Source organism: Thermobia domestica, chromosome 4 (genome assembly GCF_964235325.1).
Source record: "Thermobia domestica chromosome 4, izTheDome1.hap1.1, whole genome shotgun sequence".
NCBI lineage: Eukaryota > Metazoa > Arthropoda > Insecta > Zygentoma > Lepismatidae > Thermobia > Thermobia domestica.
This window is the reverse complement of record NC_137457.1, coordinates 247,493,041-247,504,922: the sequence shown is the minus strand read 5'-3', so window position 1 is coordinate 247,504,922 and position 11,882 is coordinate 247,493,041.

Below are 11,882 nucleotides of genomic sequence, written 5' to 3'. Positions count from 1 at the left end.
TGTTATGTTGCAACATGCCCACTCACACACACACACACCTATATATATATATATATATATATATATATATATATATATATATATATATATATATATATATATATAAAAGGGAGGATCAAATGAAAACCTTAAAAGTGCAAGAAATGTTAGAATCCAACAATGAAAAGGAAATCTTACATCTTATTTTTCAACGTAGTCCCCTTGACGTTCAATGCAAGTACTCCACCTTTCCGGAAGTGTATGGATACCTCGGTGGAAGAATTATTTTGATCGAGATTGTAGCCACTCGTGCACCGCATTTTTCACCTCTTTATCACTATTGAAATGTTTGCCGCCCATCGCTTCTTTGAGTGGTCCAAACAAATGAAAGTAACCGGGGGCAAGGTCTGGTGAATAGGGTGGATGAATGAGACACTCAAATTTGATGCCATCGATAGTCTTAACGGTCAAACAGGCAGTATGCGGTCGGGCGTTGTCATGCTGTAAGAGTACTCCTGAGGACAAAAGTCCTCGCCGTTTACGCCTGATTGCAGGACAAAGTTAATTTTTCAGCATGTTTGAATACGAGGCAGTGGTTACTGTCACTCCTTTTTCCATGTACTGTTCCAAAATTATTCCATTGGAATCCCAGAAGAGAGTGAGCATGACCTTTCCTGCTTATGGTTGAGTGCGGATTTTTTTTGGTTTCGGCGAAGAGCTATGCCGCCATTCCCTGCTCGCTTTCTTGGTTTCTGGTTGATGGTAGTGAACCCAGGTCCCATCGCCTGTAACAATCCTGTCCAGAAATGCATTACCCTCGGCCTTGAAACGACGCAAAAATTTTTCACAGGCGTCGACGTGACGATCTTTCATTTCAGTAGTCAACTGACGTGGGACCCATCTTGCTGATATCTTATTGAAATGTAGAACATTATGCATAATGTGTTGAGCTGAACCAAAGCTAATCTTCATTATTGTTGCGATTTCTTTCAGGGTAATACGCCTATTGTCCTTTACAAGTTGTTCCACTAGCAATGTTGTTGTCGGTCACTACGCGGTGAGCCTGTTCCTTGTCGAGGAGCATCCTCCACAGATGTTACTCCACTTTTAAACTTCCTACACCACTCGTATACTTGCTGCAGGGACAAACACGAATCACCATACTTTGCTGCCATCCTGCGATGAATTTCAATTGGTTTCACACCTTCACTACTCGAACGCTGTTCTAATGCGGTGCATCTGGACAGTGGGGCGGTCATCTTGAAACTTCTTTTGTGCTGGCGTTTGTTTGACAAGACTCTTCTGCCACTTACTGAAGAAAGAGAATGCTGTTAGAAGCAATATTGCCAACTTTCAAAGCAATAGCACAACATTTGAAATTTATAATAAACTTTTAAGGTTTTCATTTGATCCTCCCTTGTATATATAACAGATCCTAACCGAGTTACAGACGTCCAAAAGGGTGGGAAAATGAACTTTGAAGGCTAATTCTGGCAAGACGACAAGAGATAGAAGGGCGGTGTTAGGCGGCCCACACAGACTCTGAACATGGACTATCCAAAGATACTAAGATTAGTAAGGCCCTGCGTGCTGCTTTTGTCGTTGCCTCTGCTAATTCCAAGCCAGTTGATAAGATTGCCTAACCTTGAGCTTAAATTTCATCGGCATTTTTCGTATCTAACAGCTTAATGATCTCGACAACAGAGTACTCGACGATGAATCCCGATTAATTTGATAATAATCTCGGTTAACTCAGATTTTTATTTTTCATCTCTTCTTACCCTGCATATCGATGATGACTTAATTTTGACTTTAACGGTTTCGAGACTGTGACTGTCCATCTCAGTGACCCAGAAGGCTATGGATTAGTCACTAACAGTGGTTGCTTTCGATTATATTTAAACATAACCCAATTCCCACGCCTCTAGTTGTGCAAATGGAGTTGAACTTGAACTTAAACGACAATGAGAGTGTCACTATTAATCACAGCGATCACAAAAACTAAAGATTAGATATTAATATCCATCATTTTTTAAAATTATTTTTATACATTTCCATCTCTCCTTATCCCCAGGGGTGCTAGAGGATCTTACCCTTACTAGCGGTTAAACTTGGATCGCACTAAATGTCATCGGTAGTGTCACGATTCATTTCAACTATCCCGAAAATTCTGGATTCGACACTAATAAAGGGAATTTTCGATCATTTTAAAAGTAGCCTATATATCTCCTCCTTCAACTCACTGTAGATGTTTTGGGGCTTTGCCACACTATGGTTTTCTTATTCTTTTATGTAGATACATTCATATCCATTTATCCCGGTATACGTACTATATATACACGGGCGTCTCTGACGGGGGAACGAGAGGGACTCGTCCCCCCAATATTTTGTAGTACAAAATATTCAATATTTTATTCTAATTTAATTTACTAACGACAGAATAGCATTTATTATTATTATTATTATTATTATTATTATTATTATTATTATTATTATTTGGCATGTGATATTCAGGCTGTGAAACGATCATATCAGAGTTCTTGATTTATCTCAAGGAGTACGTAAAGGTAAGCAGAAAGGTAACAAATGGAATCGAAGATAATAAACAGATTGGGCTAGGTAGTACAGGGTGCGGCACGTAAAACCGGCCCGTCATAATATTCTGGTATATTGTGTTTTTGGCAACACTTAAATAATCTACCTTCCTACCAAGAGATGGCGTGTCGAGGTCGGGTCGACTTATGTGACCTGCAGCAGTCACGTGCAGCCGCAGCCAGTGAAACTTGTCGAAACCAGTTGAGAAAAAGGCCTCGTTGTGTTAAGCCGGGTGAGTGTCATTCTGTGATAATGCCGTATTCGATACCCGAGCGTGTTGCCATTGTTGAAGGGTTCATTCTCACTGTATCTTTTGTGAAAACAAAGAATTTGTTTCGCGAGAAATTTCCAGGACGTTCTGTGCCAGCAAAAAGCACCATTCAGGAATTGATTGAAAAATGGCGGCGTACAGGATCGGTTCAAAATGCTCCCAGGAACAGACGACCATCTGTCTGCACACCTGAATTAAAGATGCAGGTGGAGGAGATAATGACAAGAAGTCCTCGAAAGTCAACCAGGAGATTGAGTCAACAGGTTCGTGCGAGTGAGAGAAGTTGCAGACGTGTTTTAAGGGGACTGAAGTTAAAACCGTACCGGATAAGTGGTGTGCAAGAACTGAAGGAGCCTGACCTGCAGAAGAGGGTGCATTTCTGTTCATGGCTGTTGAGCAATATTGCCAGTGGCTTCTTGGATCCACTAATGCTCATCATGAGTGACGAGGCGTGGTTCCACCTGTCTGGGTACGTAAATTCCCAAAACAACCGGTATTGGTTGACAGAAAATCCACACGCAATCCACCAGGTACCCTTGCATGATGAGAAGATTGGTGTTTAGTGTGCCATTTCCGCCACACGCGTTATTGGGCCCATATTCTTTGAGACGACAGTGAACAGTGACGTGTATATGGGAATCCTGGAGGAGTTTTATACACACTTGACCGAAGAGGAGCGTCAGTTATGTTACTTTACAGGACGGTGCAACATGCCACACATCAGCTGCATCATTGTCCCTTGTGCATGAGATGTTTACACCAGAGAGGACAATCAGCAACGGCTTGTGGCCTCCTCGGTCACCAGACTTGTCCACGTGTGACTTTTACTTATGGAGACTGTTAAAGGGAAGAGTATACGAAACAAATCCACACACAATTGAAGAACTCAAGACCAAGATCCAGGATGTCACCAATAGCATTACAACACAAGAGCTGACAAGGGTATATATGAATCTCCTCAATCGTGCTCACATGTGTGTTGAAGTGGGCGAAGGACACTTTCAGCACCTGCTGTGAAGGCTGCTGTGAAGGTGAGTAATCATATTCAATACTTTACATTTCATTTATGTGTTGTAGTTAATCATATTCAATACATTACATTTCATTTTATGTGTTCACTTTACGGGCCGGTTTTACGTGCCGCACCCTGTACCATTTAAATCACTTTCTTTGATGTTCCATTCAAATTTTACATGACAGAGACGCCAGTGTGTATATATACTATCAGTCTACATTCTTCCCTCGAACTAAGCGACTACATTTCACAACCATACAGCACAACAGACATGATTATTGCTTCATATATTTTAAAGCTGAAATTCTTCGAAAGGATTCGCGCAGACAAAATACTTTGAACTGAATAATAATTCAAAATACCTACTTCAATCGAAGTTTTGGTTTCTTGATGACCATGTACTCGAAGTTAAATTTTTCTTAAAAATTACCTTTCGAATTATGTATTTTTCTCTAAATCATTTATTTGCAAGATACGCTAGAAAAACCCAGTGCTAGTAATTGTGCTAGTAGGAAGGAGTACAGGCCAGTATTGGTGTTTCTGTGTAAGCATACAATCACGAAGGTTATGTAGAGTCCACACAGGAGGAATATTTCATTGCCGAACAGATTAAAATGCAGTTGTGTGAGGAAGAGGTTCTTGTGGATAAGTTTCATACAGTAGTAATAAGTGACGATGGCGTAAACAACGATGAAATTGAAAGTGGCTTCTGCGATGATCCAGAGTTACCAGAAGGAACAACGCTGCTGCCAGAACAAAGTCCATCAGTCCTTGAGCACGGCGAAAACATTAGTACGTCAACATTTCATTACCAAACGTAACTGACATGTTTAATTGTACCTAAAATAGCCTGCAACAGATATATATAAAGGAAACCAAGGAAGTTCTGTCGCTTTTTCATCCACCACATTCGAACATCATATGTCTCCTACGACGTGCCTGGAAGATCAAAAGTAGTCCCTATCATCATTAACGACCTTCTGCCAACGTTCTGGAAGGCCATCGATTCCATCGCGGTAGAACGTGGTTTCCGTGAAGCGAAGAAGGTATCAAGTGCATTTTGCACCTCTACTATGGATTTGGACTGGCATCCTGTAAGGTGATTCTCCAAGGAATGGAACAGGTGATAATCGAACGGTGCAATGTTGGGTAGTATGGCAGATACAATAATGTTTCCCATCCACGGCGTAGAATGGTGTCCCAGGTCATCCTAGCCATGTGGGACTTAGCGTTGTCCTGTAACAGGAGGACCCCTTTGCGATTCAGAATTACGGGCTCCAGTTGCATTGATGCTCTGACCAGCTGATAGCAGTTCACGACGCACGATGTCGCGAGAAGTCCACCAAACACAAAGGAGAACTTTCTTCTTTTTGCAGCGCTGGTTTCTTCTGTTTTGGAACCCGTTCATGGGATGCTAACTAATGATGACAGCACGTGGAGCTTCGTACAGGACCCACTTCTCATATCAACACCCCGTCCAGAAATAGTTCCTTCCTGAAACGAGACATCAAAGAAACATAGGTAGAGATCTGCGCGGATGCGGATATCTGCGGATATATCCGCATCAAAATGGGTGTTTACGGATATATATCTCTTTTCTGTGCGAATAGCGGATAGAGTTGCGGATAATGCCTCCTACATTTTTTTACCTAAAAAATGCTGTGAATTTTCTGATAATGGTGCAAAGAGCACTAGAAACATTCGTTTTCAATTAAAAGTTTTAAAACCAGTTGAGAAATACTAAAATCAAAATACAAGAGTGTTTGAAGTTTGTGGCTCAGTGACAGCAAAAGGACAAAAAATGACATGAGAGAGTTGTCCTTTTATTGCTGTTTTCAACATTTTTAGCAGCCGTTTTGTAGGTGAATGACATCTCTGACCTAAACAGAAAGAAACGACAGGCCCCATCGCTACTCCTCAAGTACCGCTATTTTCTGTAAAAGCGAAAAATAATTGCCGCTAAAGCCCCTCTGATAAAGCTGAAAATTTTCATACCATTCGCCTTGAAGAGCAAGAAATGTCTTCAAATAATTTTTTCTAGCCTGAGAGGTTAGGAACCAAAACCCTAATTCAAAACACCGCATCCCCTTCCATAAATTGAAAACTGGTCAGCAGAATTATCTTTGCCTTTTGTGGCAAACTGGAGAAGCACGTAGGTCACCGAAATAGTAAACAAATCACATCATCCGCTCATCTTTCTCTATCTCTCTCTCTTAAAAAAGGAAAAAGAAAAAATCTTCTTCACTGTTTTCTTTGAAGTACAGCAGATACTGATGCACATTTGCGACCTCACAGATTTCTCTCTTCGGAGAGGTGCCACGGACCTCAATGAACATTCCGAGGGATTGGAGTTTCATAACAGCAATTGTTTCTCTCTCTCTCTCTCTTTCTTTCTTTCTTTCTTCTTGTGTGTATGCGTATATGTATGTATATTCTGGGCCTCTGGTAAAGAAAGAAAGAACAACCAATGCATTATTTCTTCTACCCTAAATGTGTCCAACAATGATTGGGGGCTGCAAAGAAAAGCAGTAAATTCTAAACTTCCTCTATTGCCTCTTCCCGAAATTAACGGTATAGACTTCTTATTTGTATTCGTAGTTATTTTAACTTTTAGTTTCAGTAAAAGCGTGGTCGTGAAAGCTTGAGTTGATTTTGAGTTTAACGTCCCGTTCAGCAGCGAGGCTATATGAGACGTGGACCTACTGATTAACGTGGAATCCGAACCAAATGAGCTTCCTCCCAGAATTGAACCCGGGTCTTCCACGCCAAAGCCGCGTACGATAACCGCTTAGCCACGAAGGAGCTTGATCGTGAAAGCATCCATTGTATCACGAGGAAACTGATATAATATATTGTTTCGTTTGATTCAGAAAACTACGTGTATTATAGAATATGTAAGTTGTATATATATTTGCTACCTCATTATCTGCGGATGCGGATGCGGGTGCGGATAGAGATGTTCCGGATGCGGGTGCGGATAGAGATGCTGTGGATGTGGATGCGATATTTTATATCCGCGCAGACCTCTAAACATAGGTGTCTGCTCACGTTGCTTTCTGGCCCGGAGTCAAATCATGTGGGACCCATCGACACAATTTGCAGTGCTTCTCAAGTTAATGGAAGTGCTGCCAAATGGTTTCTCCAATGACACTGAATTGTAGTCCTAGTTCCTCGCATGTCTGGCCACTGCTCGCCTCAATTGCTGCCTACAGATCTTCATTTTGTACGTATGTTAGTTTTGGTGAGTCTTCGAGTGTTTCGTCACCATCCTTAATCTTCTAAACCTACCGCTGCACTATCCGCATAGTCACGACACCCTCACCAAAGGTCTAGCATATCTTTCGCCCCTCTGCGGCGACGTTTGACACCAATTTGAACTCGTACAGTATACACGCCCTTAAAATGAAAGTTAACGTCGAGCAGACATGCATAGAGATAAACAAGCATATAAAAGCTTCTTGAATCAAATGACAGAAGATTGCTTAAGATCGCTTCACAGTATGTGTATTCGGTTACCAGTGAACTATCTTTAACACATTCGAGTCGGTACCCGTTCCTGCGATGTTTTTCCCTCAAGTCGGCGGGTTTCATGATACTTTTCAGATTTTTATGAAAAATAGAATAAAAACGTTAGAGCAATGAAATATTTAATTTCTTGAAATATGAACTTAGTACTACAGAATACTACATTATCAACTTGTTTTCTCATTTTTATGTACCTTTCTATATTTTTTAAAATAAATGTACATTTTTCAATTATAAAAAGGTCTGACAAACAATATGATTGATTATAAGTATGCACATATGAGCTCTTTTGGTGCATTACAGCCTTTGAAATGTTACAAACCATCAATATAAACATTAGATACTTTGAAATAGCAGAAATGTATAAAAATGAAGTAAAAATGTAGTGCAATTTCGATTATTTCTATTTTGAAATATTCATATATTTTTATAATTCAAATAATCAAAGTGATCAACTTGAAATGTGTATGGAGGTTGAACATATCGACTCTATATTTGAAGTAAAAGACAATCTTCATAAAAATTATTTGTAGACAGTCTTGCGCTGCCCTTAGGACACACAGAACATGCGACTGTTTGGCTACTGAAACATCTATACCATTATTTTTTTTATATCGAGTCTTCTGATGATATGTATTGAGACAATCTGGCATACATAGAGGTACCAAGCATTGAGCACACTCCCAGTTTGTTTCTCTTCATGCTCTTTTACTCCTACATCAGAACACATTTTACATGCACGGTACATATACTTTCTTGTTTTTCCAGAACCGACCACCTATTTGTAGTCGCTATTCTGAAGTCACCCTTTTGTCATTCGCCCTTTTTGCATTCGCTCTTCTGTCATGCTACCATTGCAAGAAAATGTATAAGAATATAAATAAATAAATATGATTGTTGTACCTAAAAAGATATTGCAAAGACACCCACACCCACTCACATAAATGCTTACTGTTATTCCGTGTTCGAAGTGAAAAAAAAAGCAGAGGCGGTATGGCATATCACCGCATACCGTCTCACTTCGATCACTGCTGTTATTGTAACCCTTATTGATCAGTCATCACAAGCTAAAAGGGAAAAACTAAAATTATCTTCTATAGAAGCGCCGTCAACATAATCTGGGTCAATATCTGAATCATCAATTTCAGATCCAGAACCAACAGCAAACTCATCAAGCATATTCCATATTTATTCTTCGGATAAATGTCCCATTTTGAGTCAAAAGTGTATATAAAGCCACGAAAGCAATGACTCACAGCCCGTGTTGGAGAAGAAAGAATGCTACTAAACACGCGGGAAATGTATGAAATTGTTGTCACTCTAACTCGGTCTGTACCGGATGCACTGCCACCTGGATTTTTTGCACGTACTGAAGGGATCACAAAGTATATCTGAGAACTTGAAAGTCGTCTACGGATAGCCATCCAATGTTAAAATTAACGGTAGTTTCAGGGGAGACGTGATCCGCCTACTGAAGGAAAAAAAATCACGTCTATGTGGCGTGTTGAGACTTGAATGTGTTGAGACTTGAAACTGTGTACGATAACTGACCAAAAAAGGCTTCATTCAATCTAATTTTCAATTACTCATTTAAACTGGGTTTCAATGCAATCGAAAAATCCGCTTTGTTTGGTCAATTGGAGATAATTTAATAATTTTTGAGTATTACACCCAGTGACGGCGCCAGAGGGGGGCAAGGGGGTGAGCGTCTCCCTAGTAGCTACTTCTGCCCCCCCCCTGACTGCCACCTAGACTGCCCCCCTCAGACTCCTACAATCTTTAAACATTCTACATGTAGTATTTTGTATCAGTATCATAACCAATCTCATTCTCAAATTGTAGTCTACTTTCCATGCATTTACTGTGTGGCAGATTAGTCCTAAAGCTTTCTTCTTTGAGCGTCTGGGTATGCACGCATATTTCTGTTTTCTAATTTAGCGCCTTTTGAGGTAAATTTTAGTTATACTTCTTTCTTATGATTTTTAATTGTCGTGCCTAGCGAACAATAGTAGATTTGGTCGATTTGTTTTCTTCTCATTGGATGAACTTCGATTGGAAACAAAAGAAAGGTAAAATCAGTTACGTAACTTGTTTGTATTTATCCAGGTTTGAAGTTTTCACTTTCATTTTTTGAAACATTATTCTCGGCTTTGAATATTCAGAGGATGGGCTCATAATAGCTTAATTTGCAACTACCAGGGCTTAATTTTTTGAAGGGGATAAAAAGAGTTGTGTTTTCCCTTCCTGCAAATGATAATAACAAGTTTATGGGATTAAATTAATTCCCAATAAGACGTACTTTCAGAGTGCCGATCTTTCGTTAGTAATTGGTATATACTAATATTAGTGCTCCCTTACTTATTTTGATTCAAAATACTGACGTGACGTCTACTTATTGACTAGGAACTGCTGAAAAATTCGTAGCCCAACCCAGAAGGAGTGCAAGTGGAATGGTGAAGTTTTACTTCTTCTACACTTCTCCTGAGACTCAATATACTACCTTCAGTGATGAAAATTTTCCCATTTATAAAAACATACTCCACTTATTCCAACATCGTTGTTTAGTCGAGATGAGAGGTGGAAAATTTTCTTCTATATTTTTCCGGAAAATTTTCCGAACAACAAATATCAGTGATTAAGTAACAATTCGTCAGTATTCATAAAATTGATTGAATTCATATATAGAAATGTTAAAAAGTGAAAGCTCGTTTAAAGAATCTGAAAATTTTCATGGCTTAGACAATTTACAGTACTATGCAGGAACAAGTGGAACAATTTTTCATGAATCGAATTGTCTGTCCTGTACATTGATGAAAATTTTCCGGAAAATTTTCCGATTCATAAAGATATACTCCACGTATTCCTACATCGTTGTTTAGTCGAGATGTGAGGTGGAAAATTTTCTTCTATATTTTTCCGGAAAATTTTCCGAACAACAAATATCAGTGATTAAGTAACAATTCGTCAGTATTCATAAAATTGATTGAATTCATATATAGAAATGTTAAAAAGTGAAAGCTCGTTTAAAGAATCTGAAAATTTTCATGGCTTAGACAATTTTCAGTACTATGTAGGAACAAGTGGAACAATTTTTCATGAATCGAAAAATTGTCTGTCCTGTACATTGATGAAAATTTTCCGGAAAATTTTCCGATTCATAAAGATATACTCCACGTATTCCTACATCGTTGTTTAGTCGAGATGAGAGGTGGAAAATTTTCTTCTATATTTTTCCGGAAAATTTTTCGAACAACAAATATCAGTGATTAAGTAACAATTCGTCAGTATTCATAAAATTGATTGAATTCATATATAGAAATGTTAAAAAGTGAAAGATCGTTTAAAGAATCTGAAAATTTTCATGGCTTAGACAATTTTCAGTACTATGTAGGAACAAGTGGAACAATTTTTCATGAATCGAAAAATTGTCTGTCCTATACATTGATAAAAATTTTCCGGAAAATTTTCCGATTCATAAAGATATACTCCACGTATTCCTACATCGTTGTTTAGTCCAGATGTGAGGTGGAAAATTTTCTTCTATATTTTTCCGGAAAATTTTCCGAACTTAACAAATATCAGTAATTAAGTAATAATTCGTCAGTATTCATAAAATTGATTGAATTCATATATTTTTCATGAATCAAATGAATAAGTGGAGTATGTTTTTATGAATCGGAAAATATTCATGACTTTTAGTAAATTGAAATTTTAAATAATAGAATGGGATATTTGTACTCTACGAACTCGAGGTATGTTCTCTGCACTTTGCATATACACACACACACACAAAGAGAGAGAGAGAGAGAGAGAGAGAGAGAGAGAGAGAGAGAGTAGTTGAATTGAGTTGATTTAGAGTTTAAAGTCCCTTTCAACAGCGAGACTATATAAAACGGTACCAACGTGGAATCTGAACTACATATGCTTCCGCTAGGAATCGAAGCCAGGTTTTCCATGCCAAAGGCACGTATGCTAACCGCTTAGCAACGAAGGAGCTCGCAGAGCAAGAGAGAAAGAGAAACACTGTAAAATTTTATTTCCCAACTTGAAATAGAAAATTTTCCGGTTCCCGAAAGCTAATTGGAAAATTATAATTTGTTGCTGGTTAACTTTCCTCTACTAAAATTCAATTTTGTAGCTCTATGTGCACTTAAATATAGTGGAAAATTTTTCACCTAACATCACCATACATAATATCCAAAATTGTCAGGCCTATGAAAAGTGTTTTCCACTTGTTTCTACATAGTGATGAAAATTTTCCTATCTATGAAAATTCCTCTCACTTGTTTCTACAGAGCAATAAAACTTTCCGATTCACAAAAAAAAAAAAAAAAATGTTTTATTTCTTGCTTCAAAATGATGAAAACTTTCCGACTCATGAAAAGTTCTTCAATTTTTCCATATAAGGCAGAAAATATATCGATTCATGAAAAATTGTTTAACTTGTTCCTACATAGTACTGAAAATTGTCTGAGCTATGAAAATTTTCAGATTGTT